Raw genomic sequence first — 18,314 nt, 5'->3', positions numbered from 1 at the left:
GGGGGAATCACTTAATATCTGTGCCTCAGTTTCCCCACCTGTAAAATGGAGGTAACAATTCTTACCTGCCTTTGAAAAGTTCTGTTCTGTAGGAAGGGTGATCCAGTGGTTAGGGCACTAGCCTAGGACTTGAGAGATTCAAGGCCTGCTCTGTCACAGACTTTCTGTGTGACCATGGGCAAGTCACTTAGTCTCCCTGTGCCTCAGCTCCCCATCTGTAAAACTGGGAAGCTAGCACTTTCCCACCTCACATGGGGTGTTGTGAGAAGAAATATTTAAAGGTTAGGAGGTGTTATAGTGATGAGGCTAAATCCTTTCCAGGCAGATGTGCAGGAAGCCTACCCAAACAGCAGCAGGATACGGTCCTATACTTGAGCATTAGGGATCTCCTAAGATAGGCAGCTATTGGCAGGCATACCCTTTCAAAGCTGTTTCAGGGCAAAGCTGACAAAGCTTTGGTTACCACTTTGGACTCGGATTCAGGAATTCTGGGTTCATTTCCTGCCTCTGCCACAGATTTTTTGATTTCCTGATTTTTTTTTAATGTGGCACTGCTCTGCAGCTGTAAAATGGAGATATTGTAGTGATGAAGATCATACATAAAGATCATAAAAGGCACTGTGTCTATCTAATTTGGGCAGTCTATTTTTGGAGTAGTTAGCAATCTTCCATCAGTCTTCAAAATTCCTGCTTCCCTATGCATTCCAATGGCAAATGTGTTCTCTCGGTTTCTATTCTACATCACCTGGGTTCTCCAGGTGGATTAAGTATCAGTATAAAAGCAGCATCCACAGAGAGGCCAGCCACACGGGCACACCTTTTGCAGAAGTTGCAGAGATTGCAGAATAATGACAGGTCCTAATGAGATATTTTCTGCAAAACAGAACCCTGTCTCCTGGTTTGTGGATGCTATTTGCACCTGAAAAATCTGTGTGTGCAATCAAAGAGTTAGGTCTTGTCTGCACGTCACAGTTTTGATAACAAAAGTCATCTTTGACTGACAAAACAGTGGAGGTGTACACTCTGAAATGCTCCTCTCATCAATGTAACTCCCCTCCTATGACAACAAAATAAAACCACCTTGATGAATAGCATAGAGCTTTCTGTGATGCAGTTAGAACGACACAGCATCAGTGTAGACTGAGGTCAGCTGCTTACAGTGCCCTAATTGGCCTCCAGGAGGTGTCCCATAATACCCATCATGACCAGTTTGAACTCTGCTGCCCTGCAGGTACACAGGCGTGACCCACTTCCCCTCCCCTCGCCTGCCCCGCCCCACCATTTAAAAGCCCATGAAGTTTTGAAATTCCTCTTTCTGTTTGTTTGGCAAGCACAGTTCACATAGCTTCTTCTCAGCTGACCAAGCCAGCATTACACAGCAGACGTGCACCCACATGGATTTTCTGTTGGATTTGCTGAATATATGGGGAGAAGAGGCCGTGCAGTTGCAGCTTTGTGCTAGCCATAGGAATTTCAATACCTGATTGCTAGTGGCATGAAGGGGAAGGGACACGAAAGAGATGCATCAGTGCCATGCTACAATCAAGGAGCTGAGGCAGGCGAATCAGAAGGCAAGGTAGGCCAACTGTTGCTTTGGTGCATTGCCAAAGACATGCCAGTCCTATAAAGAACTGCATGCCATCCTCCTTTAAATGTGCTTTCACCTTTTAGGTGTTATAGTATAAAGACTTGAGCACAAGAATCATACATGATTCAGCTTGAAATCAGCTGAGTTGATGCAGATGATTGTAATCATAAAATGATGACTATTATCACTTGCAACACAGATAGACTTTAGATAATAAAAAAAAACTGCATGAATCAGGACAAACTAAAATTGGCACTGGTGCTTGGTGACTTTGAAATATATATATATAAATATATATATATTTCATTATGTGAAGACATTTTTATGGTGCTAATGACAACCAATTAAATCTGGTGCAGACATAAAAAATTTGACCTAGCAAGGGCTGATGCCTGTTGGGCTGCTCTCCTCTAGCGAACCTGCATGTGCCCACGAACAGGAGACCCATCAGCTCAGCTTACGCTGATAAGCTCAGACCAGTTTTATAGCTTTTTTTTTTCCTGTCTATGAGTTTTGGATGCGTTCTGCTCATAATAAAAACAACTGTTGGAAACAATCACATTAAAATGTGTTTTATCCACAAGACTAATTTATACATTGTGATCCCACTGATGTGGGCAAGTTATATCAGTCTCCTTAGAATCCTTGTTACAAAGCTACGTAGTTGGAATGCATGAAAACTGAGTGTATACTACCAATAAATGGTGTAACATTGAGTCACTAATTTTAAAAGCTACCTTTGCCTCCCATCTTATTTGCTATTCTTCTCCCTCCTGGGAAGATATTTTATCATCTTCAGCTTTCAAAACAAACAAATAAACATGGATCAGACTTTCTATTTGTATCACATTCACACCTAGAGGCCCCAGTTAGAATCAGTGGCCTATTGTGGTAGTCACTGTGCAAATACACATTAAGGGCTGGTCAACATGTAGGAATCACAGGAGAGTTATCAGAGTAGCAGCCATGTTAGTCTGTAGGCGCAAAAAGAACAGGCGTGCTTGTGACATCTTAGAGACTAACAAATTTATTAGAGCATAAGCTTTCATGGGCTACAGAGAGTTAGTGTGAAATGGCTAGACTGTGAATTTAAAGTACAACAGCTCTTCCTTGCTAACTCCCTGTGTGAACACTCTTATTCTGTACTAAGGGTGTTGTTCAACACTTTAGCTTACTCCACTTCCAAAGTGGATTAACCTAAACTGCACAAAGCGCCCTTAGTGTGGAATAAGTGTTCATATGGGGAGCTAGTACAGAATAGTTATTCCAGACTTTTTCTCTATGACAGTCCCTAAGAGACAGTTCCTGCAATGAAAAGTTTACAGACTTGTTTAGGGTGGGATTTTCTGAAGCATCTAAAGGAGTTGGAAGCCCAGCTCTCGATGAAAGTGAATGTAATTGACTTTGGGTTACTAATTCCCTTGGCACTTTTGGAAATCCTGTACTACATAGCTAGTTACCCCTGAAAATAGACCAAATTTATCCATGATGTAACTCTTATTAAGTCTTTGTTTACAAGATTAGGCAGATGAGTTTGTCAGTTGTGTCAATAACTACCCATTTAGTAAACTATGCCATTAAGTAAAAGTAAGGGCTATAAGATGTAAATTATGTAAGGAGGATTTGCTACCAAAAATATATTTAAAATAATCTTCCTGTATATGTTGTGCACTTCACATATCTCTGATTATATATATAAAAATAATTTTAAAGAAATAAAAATTCTATCCACAGTGACAAAATTTCTACGGTACTAAAAATAATCTCCTAGCACAGTAAAAGAAAAAGAACCATCCCCAATTAACTCTTCAGGAAAAGCCTGAGTACGTAAATCATTCAAATTAAGAGCATACATTCAGGAAAGAATTTTTAAAAACCAGAGTGGTCATCAGAAAGGAGCTACAAATGGCTTAACTTACATGCAGGTTAAAGCCAACCCACTTCAGTGTTCAGACACTGCTATTGATTGCATCGTGTCTCAGTCTATTGCTCGCAGGCTCATGGTGAGCAAGAGATGATCAGAGTAACAAGAAGGGTTTCTTCAGGTATGTTAGCAACAAGAAGAAAGTCAAAGAAAGTGTGGGCCCCTTAATGAATGAGGGAGGCAATCTAGTGACAGAGGATGTGGAAAAAGTTAATGTACTCAATGCTTTTTTTGCCTCTGTCTTCACAAACAAGGTCAGTTACCAGACTACTGCACTAGGCAGCTCAGCCCTCTGTGGAGAAAGAAGTGGTTCAGGATGATCTAGAAAAACTGGACGAGCACAAGTCCATGGGCTGGATGTGCTGCATCTGAGGGTGCTAAAGTTGTTGGAGGATGTGATTGCAGAGCCATTGGCCATTACCTTTGAAAACTCATGGCGACTGGGGGAGGTCCCGGAGGACTAGAAAAAAGCTAATGTAGTGCCCATATTTTAAAAAGAGAAGAAGGAGGATCCAGGGAGCTACAGACCAGTGAGCCTCACCTCAGTCGCTGGAAAAATCATGGAGCAGGTCCTCAAGGAATCAATTCTGAAGCACTTAGAGGAGAGAAAAGTGACCAAAAACAATCAGCATGGATTCACCAAGGACAAGTCATGCCTGACTAATCTAATTGCCTTCTATGACGAGATAACTGTTGATGAGGGAATGCAATGGACATGTTATTCCTTGACTTGAGCAAAGATTTTGATATGGTCTCCCACAGTATTCTTGCCAGCAAGTTAAAGAAGTGTGGGCTAGACGAATGGACTATAAGGTGGATAGAAAGCTTGCTAGATCGTTGGGCTCAACGGGTAGTGATCAATGGCTCCATGTCTAGCTGGCAGTTGATATCAAGAAGAGTGCCCCAAGGGTTGGTCCTGGGGCCAGTTTTGTTCAATATCTTCATTAATGATCTGGAGGATGACGTGGACTGCACCCTCAGCAAGTTGCAATGACACTAAACTGGGAGGAGTGGTAGATATGCTGGAGGGTAGGGATAAGGTCCAGAGGGACCTAGACAAATTAGAGGATTGGGCCAAAAGAAATCTGATGAGGTTCAACAAGGAGAAGTGCAGAGTCCTGCACTTAGGATGGAAGAATCCCATGCATTGCTACAGACTAGGGACCGAATGGCTAGGCAGCAATATTGCAGAAAAGGACATAGGGGTTACAGTGGATGAGAAGCTGGATATGAGTCAACAGTGTGCTCTTGTTGCCAAGAAGGCTAATTGCATTTTGGGCTAAGTAGGGGCATTGCCAGCAGATCGAGGGATGTGATTGTTCCCCTGTATTCGACATTGGTGAGACCTTATCTGGAGTACTTTGTCCAGTTTTGGGTCCCCCACTACAAGAAGGATGTGGAAAAATTGGAAAGCATCCAGCGGAGGGCAACAAAAATGATTAGGGGACTGGAACACATGATTTATGAGGAGAGGCTGAGGGAACTGGGATTGTTTAATCTGTGTAAGAGAAGAATGAAGGGGGATTTGATAGCTGCTTTCAACTACCTAAAAGGGGGTTCCAAATAGGATGGATCTAGACTGTTCTCAGTGGTAGCAGATGATAGAACAAGGAGTGATGGTCTCAAGTTGCAGTGGGGGAGGTTTAGGTTGGATATTAGGAAAAACTTTTTCACTCAGAGGGTGGTGAAGCACTGGAATATGTTACCTAGGGAGGTTGTGGAATCTCCTTCCTTTGAGGTTTTTAAGGTCAGGCTTGACAAAGCCCTGTCTGGGATGATTTAGTTGGGGATTGGTCCTGCTTTGAGCAGGTGGTTGGACTAGATGATCTCCTGAGGTCCCTTCCAAACCTGATATTCTATGATTCTATGGACCTATTATCCTAGAAAAGCTCAAATTTTCAGCCACCAATCTGACCTACCTAAACATCAGACTGGAAGCTGGGATTGCAAGTCAATGCCTTTCTCTGGGTAAAACACCACAACCAGCTTCTTCAAAAGCCCCTCCTAGGAACATGCTCTTTAAACACACAGTGCCAGGTCCTACTGTCTAAAGGCTGTTATCTCTTATGAGGACAGGGAATTCATTTATAGTCTTGCTCCCTTTCCCAGCATTCCTTGATATATTCCTACAATTTCCATGATCACTCTGAGAATGGCAACCCCAGAATGCCTTGTTTCTTAGCTGAACCAAAGACAGGACTATGCTGGGCCAATGACTTGCCTTAAAGGGGTAGAAAATCACTGTGCAGGAGATAATAGAGTGTTGGGCCAGGTCTTAGGGCTCTGAATACTGAGCACCTCCTTGTCTTTGCAACATGAAGTTCTGACAGTTCTTTACCAGGAGACTAGTTTGGGAATAACAACCTCCTCTCCAGGGCTAAATTTTCTGCAAACTCTTTTGATGCACCCTGTATAGACAAGCTGAAAATAAGATATTAGGGTTTAAGTGGACTGATTAGGACTTGGTTGGTTGGATGCTCTGGATCTGGGTAATGAAAGGAGGACAGGCCATGGATTGCTTGGGATGCTCATAGATTCCTCTCCATTCACTGCTGCCAAAACAGTTTGGAGTTATCTTATATGTTGTTTTAAATTACAATAAGTAATAAATGAAAGTTGTGGTTCACTTGATCAGAATCTTATACTTGTGTCTACCTTCATTTGCCCCTTTCATTCAAGGTTATAGATTACACAGTGTAACCAAAGCTAGAGGAATGATGATGGCACTAATCCTTCATTGCCAGCCAGAATTGGAGTGATCCTATCCTATGAAACAGTCTTGAAATAGGCCTTTTCCTTATAACTCTAGCTCCAGAGTCCTGTAGCAGCTGAAGATGATTTAAAGACTAGACGTAATACAAGCCAATGAAATATTACGCAGAATCATTCTAAACAAGACTAGAGCATTGAACAGAGCTTGCACATGCTGGTGAGTTAACGTGGTTTGTGGAGAGTGGAGGGGGCATACCCAGGGCTACCGTGAAAAAGCAGGGAGTGCCAGTCAGGCAGCTGAAATATGGAATAAAGCTTTCATTTGCACTTTCACAATGGTCCTTGTGGGCTGCTCTAACTTATGGGCAAGGCTTGTGGGCTGCTCTAACTTATACTTCCTGCTACTGGCCCCAAGAGGCTGAAATTCCAGCTGGGGATGCCTCCTTTCCTCTAGTCATATTCTCTTTGCTGGAAAAGGTATTGGCACAGGAGTCTTTTTATCTGCTCTAAACTATTGAAGGATTCTCTTGCATTGGAGAAATTCTATTACAACTAAATCTGTTGGCTCCGTGGATAGCACCTACTGGAAGTGCCCATACCCCACGAGTATCCAGCTAGGGATTTTTATTAACAGGGAAAGAAAAAATTCACAAACTGCAAAAATCTCAAATCTATGAGGATGCTGTGATTAGATGACCCAAACCTTTCAAAACATTGTGAAGGGACTGTGCAAAAATAGTGACATACATATCAGGTTTTATGTTTTTAAAATGTAGCCCTGAATGTTCAACAACTTATTTCCTGAGGCTAAGTCCACAATTGCTTCTAATCCTTCCTTAACAAACTATACAAGGAAGCAGTCCTGTTCTCCCCTGAATAGTATGCATCCTTTCCCAGTTATTTCTCAATTCTTATGCCTGTCAGCATCAGAGTAACAGAAATCCCCCATGAGCCATGTTCTACCCTTTTTAAAGGCCGGTTTTATCTACACAAATACTGCATCTGCCATCTTACAATATTTTGTACCATTTCCCTCCATCTTGAAAATGTAGAGGTTCTGCAATCCTGAAAGAATCCCCTAGGAATTTTTCTCTTCCTACCTTTATTTGTTGTTTTCACAAACCTCCTTTTCTGCTACCACATCTCCATGTGTCATGCTGTAGCTAGATTACTATCCATTAATGAATCTCACATTTTTTTCCATGCTCTATATCCCTTTAGATTGTCAACTTCTTTATAAGGCAGACTGGCAAGGTTTTGTTTTATTGATGGTCAGCCCTGTTATTATTAACAACATTTTCTCTGTCTGTCTCGCCCAATCCACACCACATTTCTTTTGATGAAATGAATCATTGAATCATAGAGAAATTAAATGCCATGTTCCATTATAATTAACAAGGAAAGCTGGATTACACAGAAAATAGCAACATTTAAAAATTGTAACTCAGTTTATATTGTAGATATTAGCAATTAATTAAATTGTAAGTCAGTTTATATTGTAGATATTAGAAGGCTTTTCCCCCTTCCATTTTCAGGCTCTTTCACTCTACTCTATCACATAGTGATACCTACACTGAAAAAAAATTACAATACAAATCTAAAGACCACCCACATATAACAAACAAATCTGCTCTGAAAGATCCTAGGTCGGGGTGGCCAACCTGTGGCTCCGGAGCCATGTGTGGCTCTTCAGAAGTTAATATGTGGCTCCTTGTATAGGCACTGACTCTGGGGCTGGAGCTACAGGCACAACCTTTCCAATGTACTGGTGGGTGCTCACTGCTCAACCCCTGGCTTGCCATAGGCCCTGCCCCCACTCCACTTCTTCCCACTCCCTCCCCTGAGCCTGCAGTGCCCTTGCTCTGCCCCTACCCCCCAGAGCCTCCTGCATGGCACAAAACAGCTGATCAGGAGGTGTGGGGAGGGAGGGGGAGCTGCTGATTGGCAGGGCTGCCAGTATGTGGGAGGCACTGGAAGCGGGGTGGGGGAGCTGATGGGGTCTGCTGATGTATTACTGTGGCTTTTTGGCAATGTACATTGATAAATTCTGGCTCCTTTTTAGGCTCAGGTTGGCCACCCCGGAGCACTATGAGTTAAGGGATGAACTATTCTGCCATCATTGTGCCAGCACTGAGAACTGCTGACGCCCATTATTATACCAGGGAATTTCTAAAAAAACCCACTGAACTGCTAAAGGTATTGTGATGAATCAGCTGAGCAGAAAATACATCATCATACTCTTTTCTTCCCTAAAAGCCTTATGGTTGTAGATGTCTGTCAATCTCTTGCCCTACATTTGCATAGACATTGAAACATAGTTGCAATTAGGGGCTGTCATAAATATAAAGGAAGGGTAACCACCTTTCTGTATTCAGTGCTATAAAATCCCGTCTGGCCAGAGGCAAAGTCCTTTTACCTGTAAAGGGTTAAGAAACTCAGGTAACCTAGCTGGCACCTGATCCAAAATGACCAATGAGGGATCAAGACACTTTCAAATCTGGAGGTGGGGAAAAAGGCTTTTGTCTGTCTGTGTAATACCTATGCCAGGAACAGATCAAGGATGCAAGCCCTCCAACTCCTGTAAAGTTAGTTAGTAATGTAGCTAGAAAATGCGTTAGATTTTCTTTGTTTTGGCTTGTGAAATTCACTGTGCTCGAGGAAATGTGTATTCCTGTTTTGTGTCTTTTTGTAACTTAAGGTTTTGCCTAGAGGGATTCTCTATATTTTGAATCTGACTGCCTGTAAGATTATCTTCCATTCTGATCTTACAGAGTTGTTCTCTTATCCTTTTTTTTTGTTCTTCTAATAAAGTTCTGTTTTTTAAGAATCTGATTGGGTTTTCTGGGTCTTAAAAATCAAAGGCTGATTTGTGGTCTGTTCATAAAATCAAAAAGTTCATAAAATTGAACATCTCAAAATTACAATAGGTCTAGTGCATAAGTTGCAGTATGATACACTGCGTCACTTTCTTCTTCTCATTCAAACCACTACAGAATGATTTCCAGTGCTTTGAAGGCATAGGAATGTGAAGGGATGACAACTTGTTCTTCATGGACATCACTTTCCTTATGTGATTTTCTTTTTTCCGTCAGAAAAAATGATTCCAATAATGAGTCAATTGTAAGACTGCTGTTCATAAAATCAAAGTTCTACTGGAGATTGTACCATGATACTTTTGTGACCTACTGTGTACATGATACTTTCTTGGTCTACTGTGTACATCTGATGAATATTTATGACTGTTTAAACAAATTTTATTTCTGACATAAAGCAATTGTTTCTAACATTTCTTTCAAGTATATGTAATATTATTTGTTTTGTCCAATAGTATCCCTATGTTATGTTCTGGTAGGTTCTTTTGGTAGGCTAGGATTTTGTATAAATGTTACCTCTCTTGAGCAGAGCCAGAATAATAAAGTACTTTCAATTTTATAACACTGATACTGTAATTTTCTTATCTCTAAACAATGTGCCTTAAAAGCCTGTCACAGAGGGCTAAATGTATGACAAGTCTGAAGTTGTAAAAGCAAACTGTTTTTGACTTATCCACTGACAAAAAAAAATGCAAACGTTTTGTAAAATAGAAACTTGTAAAAGTTTAACAACTAATAATTCACAAATTGCTACTAGATTTTGCTCATTCTTTTAAAAACTGATGTATATATAACTTTACTCAAGTTGACCTTAGATGATTCATCATTCATTGTACATTGTACCATGAACCATTATACCACCTTTTCTAAGCAGATCTTCCCACTGAAATCAATGAGGCATTCTGCCTAAAAGTTGATGTTACATATGGTTTGTTGGATCAAATGCTGACATCCCCACCATTGTTAATCAGGCAAAACTCCCAATTCAGGAGTGCTACAAATCCCAATAAATTAAGCCTTACAAGATTTCAGTGAGGAATGGTAAATATCATTATCAGCATTTCAAAGATGGGGAAACTGGTAGAGAATGATTAAAAAACTTCACTAAAATGGCAAAGGATGTCTGCAGTAACAGTGCTCAGATCTCCACTCTGGCTTCAAACCTCTGCAAACCATTGAACCTACTCTCACCAACTTCTTCTTCATGACCAAATCTCAGGGCCTCTGTTCCATCCTCATGCTCCTGGCCTCTGTGCTGTTTTTGACACTGTCACTCATCTTCTCCACTGAAACTTGTCCTCCCTTGGCTTTCATGACACTTTTCTCTCCTGGTTCTCCTCCTTTTTCCTTGACCATTTCTTCAGTGTTTCTTTTAGTGGATCATCATCCTCTTCTTGCCCTATGGTGAAGTCCCAAAGGACTCAGTCCTTGACCTCTTCTTCTCTCTTTACATGCCTTTCTTGGGTAATTGTATCTGTTCATCCACCTTCAGATACCATCTTTACACTAATAACTCACAGTGCTACCTCTCCATACTTGACCCATCCTTCTCCAGTCAACCCCACATCCTAGCCAGTGTCTCTGACATCTCTTCCTGAATATCTCACCATCAACTTGAACTTAACATGATCAAAACTAAACATCTGATTATTCTACCAATACTGTCATCAACATACTCTTCCCCAGCCCTTGTGTGACTTCACCACAACACATCATGAGGTTTGTTAACTGGCACCATAGTCCTCCCACACATTCCTTCCTTCCTTCCTTCCTTCCTTCCTTCCTTCCTTCCTTCCTTCTCACACATTTCCTGGCCATGTACCTATCAAGACTCTTTCTCCCTATAACATTTATAAGGTAAAACATTTGTCAAGAACTTCAGCATTTCTCATTGTGAGTACCACTGTCTCCTCTGATCTTGTCCCTTCATGCCCATATTGCCCTCTTCAGTCTATACAAAACACAGCTGCTGAGATCCCCTCCCTTGTCTGATGTTCTGTCACCACCATCTTTGAATTCCTCCCCTGGGACTCTCTTTTCCATTGCATCAAGTTCAAGCTTTTTGTCCTCTTTCTCAAGCTCTTTTATAGCTCTGAAACTCCCTACTTATGCTTTACCCCCTCCTTTGCATCACTGACAGTAGCCTAGACCTCCAGTTCTCCCATCTTTTCACTTTCTTCCATGCAGCCTCTTACACATGGCACACCCTTCTTGATCTACTTGGTATCTGAACCCATCTGCAAGGCCATCAGCCTTTCATCCTTCAGATCTCTCCTTGAGACCCACTTCTACCAGGACATTTACATGAAAATTAGCCAGTTGATTAGGTGGAGGAATATATAATAATTGCTATCTATAAATGTAAATGTTGTAAATATAAATGTTGATTATATATGTTATTCATTTTCCTCATCCTGCATTTCTATTCTCAGATTTTAAGCTTTTGGGGGCAAGGTCTATGTTTATTATATATTTGGAAAGAATCTTTCACAGGAAGAAAAGGAGTACTTGTGGCACCTTAGAGCACTAGGCAGCTCTCCAACACCACTTTCTACAAGCCATTACCCTCTGATCCCACTGAGAGTTACCAAAAGAAACTACAGCATTTGCTCAAGAAACTCCCTGAAAAAGCACAAGAACAAATCCTCACAGACACACCCCTAAAACCCCGACCTGGGATATTCTATCTGCTACCCAAGATCCATAAACCTGGAAATCCTGGACGCCCCTTCATCTCAGGCATTGGCACCCTGACAGCAGGAATGTCTGGCTATGTAGACTCCCTCCTCAGGCCCTACGTTACCAGCACTCCCAGCTATCTTCGAGACACCACTGATTTCCTGAGGAAACTACAATCCATTGGCGATCTTCCTAAAAACATCATCCTAGCCACTATGGATGTAGAAGCCCTCTACAACAACATTCCACACAAAGATGGACTACAAGCCGTCAGGAACAGTATCCCTGATAATGTCATGGTTAACCTGGTGGCTGAACTTCGTGACTTTGTCCTCACCCATAACTATTTCACATTTGGGGACAATGTATACCTTCAAATCAGCAGCACTGCGATGGGTACCCACATGGCCTCACAGTATGCCAACATTTTTATGCCTGACTTAGAACAACGCTTCCTCAGCTCTCGTCCCCTAATGCTCCTACTCTACTTGCGCTACATTGATGACATCTTCATCATCTGGACCCATGGAAAAGAAGCCCTTGAGGAATTCCACCATGATTTTAACAATTTCCACCCCACCATCAACCTCAGCCTGGACCAGTCCACACAAGAGATCCACTTCCTGGACACTACGGTGCTAATAAGCAATGGTCACATAAACACCAGCCTATATCGGAAACCTACTGACCACTATTCCTACCTACATGCCTCTAGCTTTCATCCAGATCATACCACACGATCCATTGTCTACAGCCAAGCTCTACGATATAACCGCATTTGCTCCAACCCCTCAGACAGAGACAAACACCTACAAGGTCTCTATCATGCATTCTTACAACTACAATACCCACCTGCTGAAGTGAAGAAGCAGACTGACAGAGCCAGAAGAGTACCCAGAAGTTACCTACTACAGGACAGGCCCAACAAAGAAAATAACAGAACGCCACTAGCCATCACCTTCAGCCCCCAACTAAAACCTCTCCAACACATCATCAAGGATCTACAACCTATCCTGAAGGACGACTCATCACTCTCACAGATCTAGGGAGACAGGCCAGTCCTTGCTTACAGACAGCCCCCCAACCTGAAGCAAATACTCACCAGCAACCACACACCACACAACAGAACCACTAACCCAGGAACCTATCCTTGCAACAAAGCCCATTGCCAACTCTATCCACATATCTATTCAGGGGACACCATCATAGGGCCTAATCACATCAGCCACACTATCAGAGGCTCGTTCACCTGCGCATCTACCAATGTGATATATGCCATCATGTGCCAGCAATGCCCCTCTGCCATGTACATTGGCCAAACTGGACAGTCTCTACGTAAAAGAATAAATGGATACAAATCAGACGTCAAGCATTATAACATTCAAAAACCAGTTGGAGAACACTTCAATCTCTCCGGTCACTCGATTACAGACCTGAGAGTGGCTATCCTTCAACAAAAAAACTTCAAAAACAGACTCCAACGAGAGACTGCTGAATTGGAATTCATTTGCAAACTGGATACAATTAACTTAGGCTTGAATAGAGACTGGGAATGGATGAGTCATTACACAAAGTAAAACTATTTCCCCATGTTATTTCTCCCCCCCACCTCACCCCCGCTGTTCCTCAGATGTTCTTGTTAACTGATGGAAATAGCCTACCTTGCTTGTCACCATGAAAGGTTTTCCTCCTCCCTCCCCCCCCCTGCTGCTGGTGATGGCTCATCTTAAGTGATCACTCTCTTTACAGTGTGTATGATAAAACCCATTGTTTCATGTTCTCTGTGTGTGTATATAAATCTCCCCTGTGTATTTTCCACCAAATGCATCCGATGAAGTGAGCTGTAGCTCACGAAAGCTTATGCTCTAATAAATTTGTTAGTCTCTAAGGTGCCACAAGTACTCCTTTTCTTTTTGCGAATACAGACTAACACGGCTGCTACTCTGAGACCAATCTTTCACAGGGTGAGCACTTTTATAAAATATATATTATGTTATAGATGCTCAGCATCCAATGCCTTAGTTTTATTACGAGATCACTATTTTCCCCATTCCCACTAGAAATGATCCTCTACCAACTCTCTTAGTCGAAACACCCTCACATTTGGGGGGATTTGAAATATTGCTCTAGATTCTAGTTTTGCAGCTTGAGCACATCCCAATTTAAATCTAACATGAGTTTCTGTCTTCTAGAATGGTTCTTAGTAAACTTAAAAAAAACCTTCATTTTTGTTGATTTCAGAATACTAATCTTAAAAATACAAACACATTTTTATGATGTCTACTTTTATCTACCAGAGAAGGTTCTATGTTTAAACATAGGTGTAATTTTTTATCTCAGGATTATTTTAGTTAATACAGAAGACTATGTTGGGATCCAGAAATAATCTCTGTTTAAAGTGCAATTCCACTCTGAAAAAATATGTAAATATGGCACATTGTTACTCAACAGATAACCCCTGTGAGCACTCCAAGAGTCATATCTGTTAGTTTAGTGATTAAAGTACATTTTAAAATCACCTTTTATTCCTGCATGTACTGCAAAGCCTGTATGGCTCTAGTAGAGTAACCGTGGTCTAGGATTCTATACTGTAACTGGAACTGAGTTCACTGCCAGAGTCTATAATTGGTGATGCATGAGCCCAAATGAACCTAACTTGACTTTCAGACATGAAGATAAGTTTACAATTTGGAAAAATAATACATCTGGATCTCTGTAAATATATGTTAATCAAATGACATATGTAGATATGAAAAATGTGAAATATGCAAGATGACTTCTTCAGCCAAACTAAAATCAGAACTGTCCATCCATAAAGCATCACATCTTTAAGAAGTGGTGGCAAACCAGTTAATCATGCGGCTTATGTAGCATCCCTGTGGAAAATCACTTTGCTTTTACACACACAATATTCTTTTCTTTCTGTGCTATCAGAGCTCTTTTCCCCCAATGTAGTGTACTCCTCATCTAAAACAAAATGTTTGATCTCAACTTGCAAATTACACAGAGACTTTAAAGGATCTTGTTCCCAATATGAAACCAATCACTCAGATCCATATTCCCCTTTCTCTTTTATATTCTCCTTCAATCCTCTCATACCTCCAGAATAAACCTAATTAAAATTCACTGAAAGTAAAAGAGCCTACCACACAAAATCTTGTAGCATTAATCATTTTTCAAAACTGTTATTTGTCATTTTATGTTTTCCAGCAAAAAGGGGAAAGTGCCAAGTTCTGCTCTCAGTGAAAATCTGCAGTAATTCAATTGACTGTAGATAACCTTCTCCAGTTTAACACTTGTTAGGATACTGCTAGACTCTCCCAAGAAAAGCCATTCTTTGGCCAAGGTTAATTCTCAGAATGGTGCTAGCCATTCACATGATATGATCGGTTGTTGGGGTGAAAAAAGTTGTAATTTGTTATGGGTTAATTTGTAAGATCAGTTATTGTTTTAATGTATATGTATATTTACACTTAATTTGTGTATACCTTCAGAGCAATGAAAAGATGCACTATGTAGAAGAAATTCAAATAAAATAAACTGATTAAGTGTTCCTTAATTTTTTTCTTTTAATGAGAGATCTTTAGGTAGCTAAATTGTAACACTACTGAAATAAAAACAAACAAACAAACAAACAAACAAACAAATAGAACCCCTAAGCAAAGCACACACAAATGCACTTCAGGATTGTCACCGAGCATAAGTATCCTCCTCCAGCCCTTCACAACTGTATGTTTGCCCTGCTTGCACTATACAGCTATGACTTGTTGGCAATGGCAAATAGAGATGCTTTCAATCTTGAAAGAAATCTTGAAAGAAACTACACCGTCTGCTCAAGAAACTCCCTAAAGAAGCACAGGAACAAATCTACACTGACACACCCTTAGAGCCCCAACCAGGTGCATTCTATCTGCTACCCAAAATCCATAAACCTGGGAATCCTGGACACCCCATCATCTCAGGCATTGGCACCCTGACAGCAGGATTATCTGGCTATGTAGACTCTCTCCTCAGGCCCTACACTACCCGCACTCCCAGATATCTTTGAGACACCACTGACTTCCTGAGGAAACTACAATCCTTTGGTGATCTTCCAGAAAACACCATCCTAGCCACTATAGTCGTAGAAGCCCTCTACACCAACATTCCACACAAAGATGGACTGCAAGCCATCAGGAATAGCATCCCCGATACAATCATGGCAAACCTGGTGGCTGAACTTTGTGACTTTGTCCTCACCAACAACTATTTCAGATTTGGAGACAATTTATACCTTCAAGTCAGCGGCACTGCTATGTGTACCCACATGGCCTCACAGTATGCCAACATTTTTATGGCTGACTTAGAACAACACTTCCTCAGCTCTCATCCCCTTATGCCCCTACTCTACTTGTGCTACATTGATGACATCTTCATCCTCTTGACCCCTGGGAAGTACCCTGGACCAGTCCACACAAGAGGTCCACTTGCTAGACACTACAGTGCTAATAACCAATGGTCACATAAACACCACCCTATACTGGAAACCTACTGACCTCTATACTTACCTACCTGCCTCCAGCTTTCATCCAGACCACATCACATGTTCCATTGTCTACAGGCAAGCTCTAAGATACTACTGCATTTGCTCTGATCCCTCAGACAGAGACAAACACCTACATGATTTCTATCAAGTGTTCTTAAAAGTACAATACTCACCTGGTGAAGTTAACAAACAGATTGAAAGAGCCAGAAGAGTACCCAGAAGTCACCTACTACAGGACAAGCCCAATAAAGAAAGTAACAGAATGTCACTTACTGTCACCTACAGCCCCAACTAAAACCTCTCCAGCTCATCATCAAGGATCTACAACCTATCCTGAAGGACAATCCCTCACTCTCACAGACCATGGGGAACAGGCCAGTCCTCGCTTACAGACATCCCCCAAACCTGAAGCAAATACTCACCAGCAACTACACACCACACAACAAAAACACCAACTCAGGAACCAAACCCTGCAACAAACCCTGGTGCCAACTCTGTCCACACCATCATAGGACCTAACCTAACCACATCAGCCACACCATCAGAGACTCATTCACCTGCATATCTACCAATGTGATATATGCCATCATGTGCCAGCAATGACCCTCTACCATGTACTTTGGCCAAACCGGACAGTATCTACACAAAAGAATAAATGGACACAAATCGGACATCAGGAACGGTAACATACAAAAACCAGTAGGAGAAAACATCAGTCTCCCTGGTCACTCAATAACAGACCTAAAATTGGCAATTCTTCAACAGAAAAACTTCAGAAAAGGACTCCAACGTGAAATTGCAGAACTGGATTAATTTGCAAACTGGACACCATCACATTAGGCCTGATAAAGACTGGGAGTGGTTGGATCATTACAACACCTAAGTCTAATTTCCCCAGTACTAATTTCCCCCTACTGTTACACACACTTTCTTGTCAACTGTCTGAAATGGGCCATTCTCATTACCACTTCAAAAATTATTTTTCCTCCCTAGGTGTACAACTGTCTCTTTAGACTGACCTCGAACTTGGTAAGGCAACTCACTTCTTTTCATGTATTTATACCTTCTCCCATAATTTCCACTCCATGCAATTTATGAAGTGGGTTCTAGTCCATGAAAGCTTATGCCCAAATAAATTTGTTAGTCTCTAAGGTGCCACAAGGACTCCTCATTGTTTTTGCTGATACAGACTAACACGGCTACCACTCTGAAACCTTTCAATCTTGAGGGATCCTGAACTCTGAGGCAGAAGCTACCCTTAGGAAGCTGAGAAACATATATTAATTTCCAGTGAAGTCAATGGGACTAGTATGTATGATCTTTCACTCCATAATATTTTATGGAAATATGCTTATGAGTGTGAATATAATGTAACTGGAAACTTCTTTATGCAAAAGGTCTCTTGTAAGGTATCATTACAAAGCTTATAATCTACTGAGTGTTTTCATCCTATTTGTATGAATGTATCATTCTTATATCTGAAACTAGGAATATGAAGTATAACTCAGAGGTCCTATTGTAATTATGCAATGTGTGGGCCATTAATGGTGGTTTGGAAGCTTGATGGCCACCATTGGCTAGGACAATTGGTTGTAAATGGTCAAACCTTCCTGGGTGCTTACGGGACAGCCCTGGAAGAATGGAGCCTGGGGTTTCACAGGACATGTGACCATATCACCTGATACTGGAATCCATCTTAAACCTGGTGCTTTTCCTTTTAGAAGGAGGGGTAGGGACCCAGAGAAACAAAAGATTCCCGCCTGGTGCCAAACCTATACAAGGAGGTGGAACAGAACAAAAGAGGATGCCAGTCTGAGAAAACCCCTAGTTTCCACCTAAGATGTCTGCTAACAAGGACTGTACCAGGGGAAAGGATTGGGCCCTGACTAGGAAGGAATCTAGTCTGTGACAGAAGCTTATTGGAACATCTCTGAGGGTGATATTTTGCCTGTAAATAGTTTATTAATGTATTAGGCTTAGACTTGCGTGTTTTTGCTTTATTTTGCTTGGTGA

At 41.3% G+C, this 18,314-nt stretch overlaps 1 long non-coding RNA gene across 1 annotated transcript; it reads right to left on the bottom strand.

Moving 5' to 3' along the window:
- Window positions 1-5,548: 5,548 nt before the first annotated feature.
- Window positions 5,549-17,452, bottom strand: LOC122459138. The gene is made up of 3 exons (XR_006279619.1): window positions 17,301-17,452; window positions 9,842-9,847; window positions 5,549-5,559 (listed from the first exon to the last, which is right to left on the bottom strand). It is a non-coding gene; the product is annotated as an uncharacterized LOC122459138 (long non-coding RNA).
- Between the last annotated feature and the right edge of the window lie 862 nt (window positions 17,453-18,314).

The sequence above is a fragment of the Dermochelys coriacea genome, chromosome 3, assembly GCF_009764565.3.
Source record: "Dermochelys coriacea isolate rDerCor1 chromosome 3, rDerCor1.pri.v4, whole genome shotgun sequence".
Classification (NCBI taxonomy): Eukaryota; Metazoa; Chordata; order Testudines; family Dermochelyidae; genus Dermochelys; species Dermochelys coriacea.
This window is presented reverse-complemented; position numbering and strand designations above follow the sequence as displayed.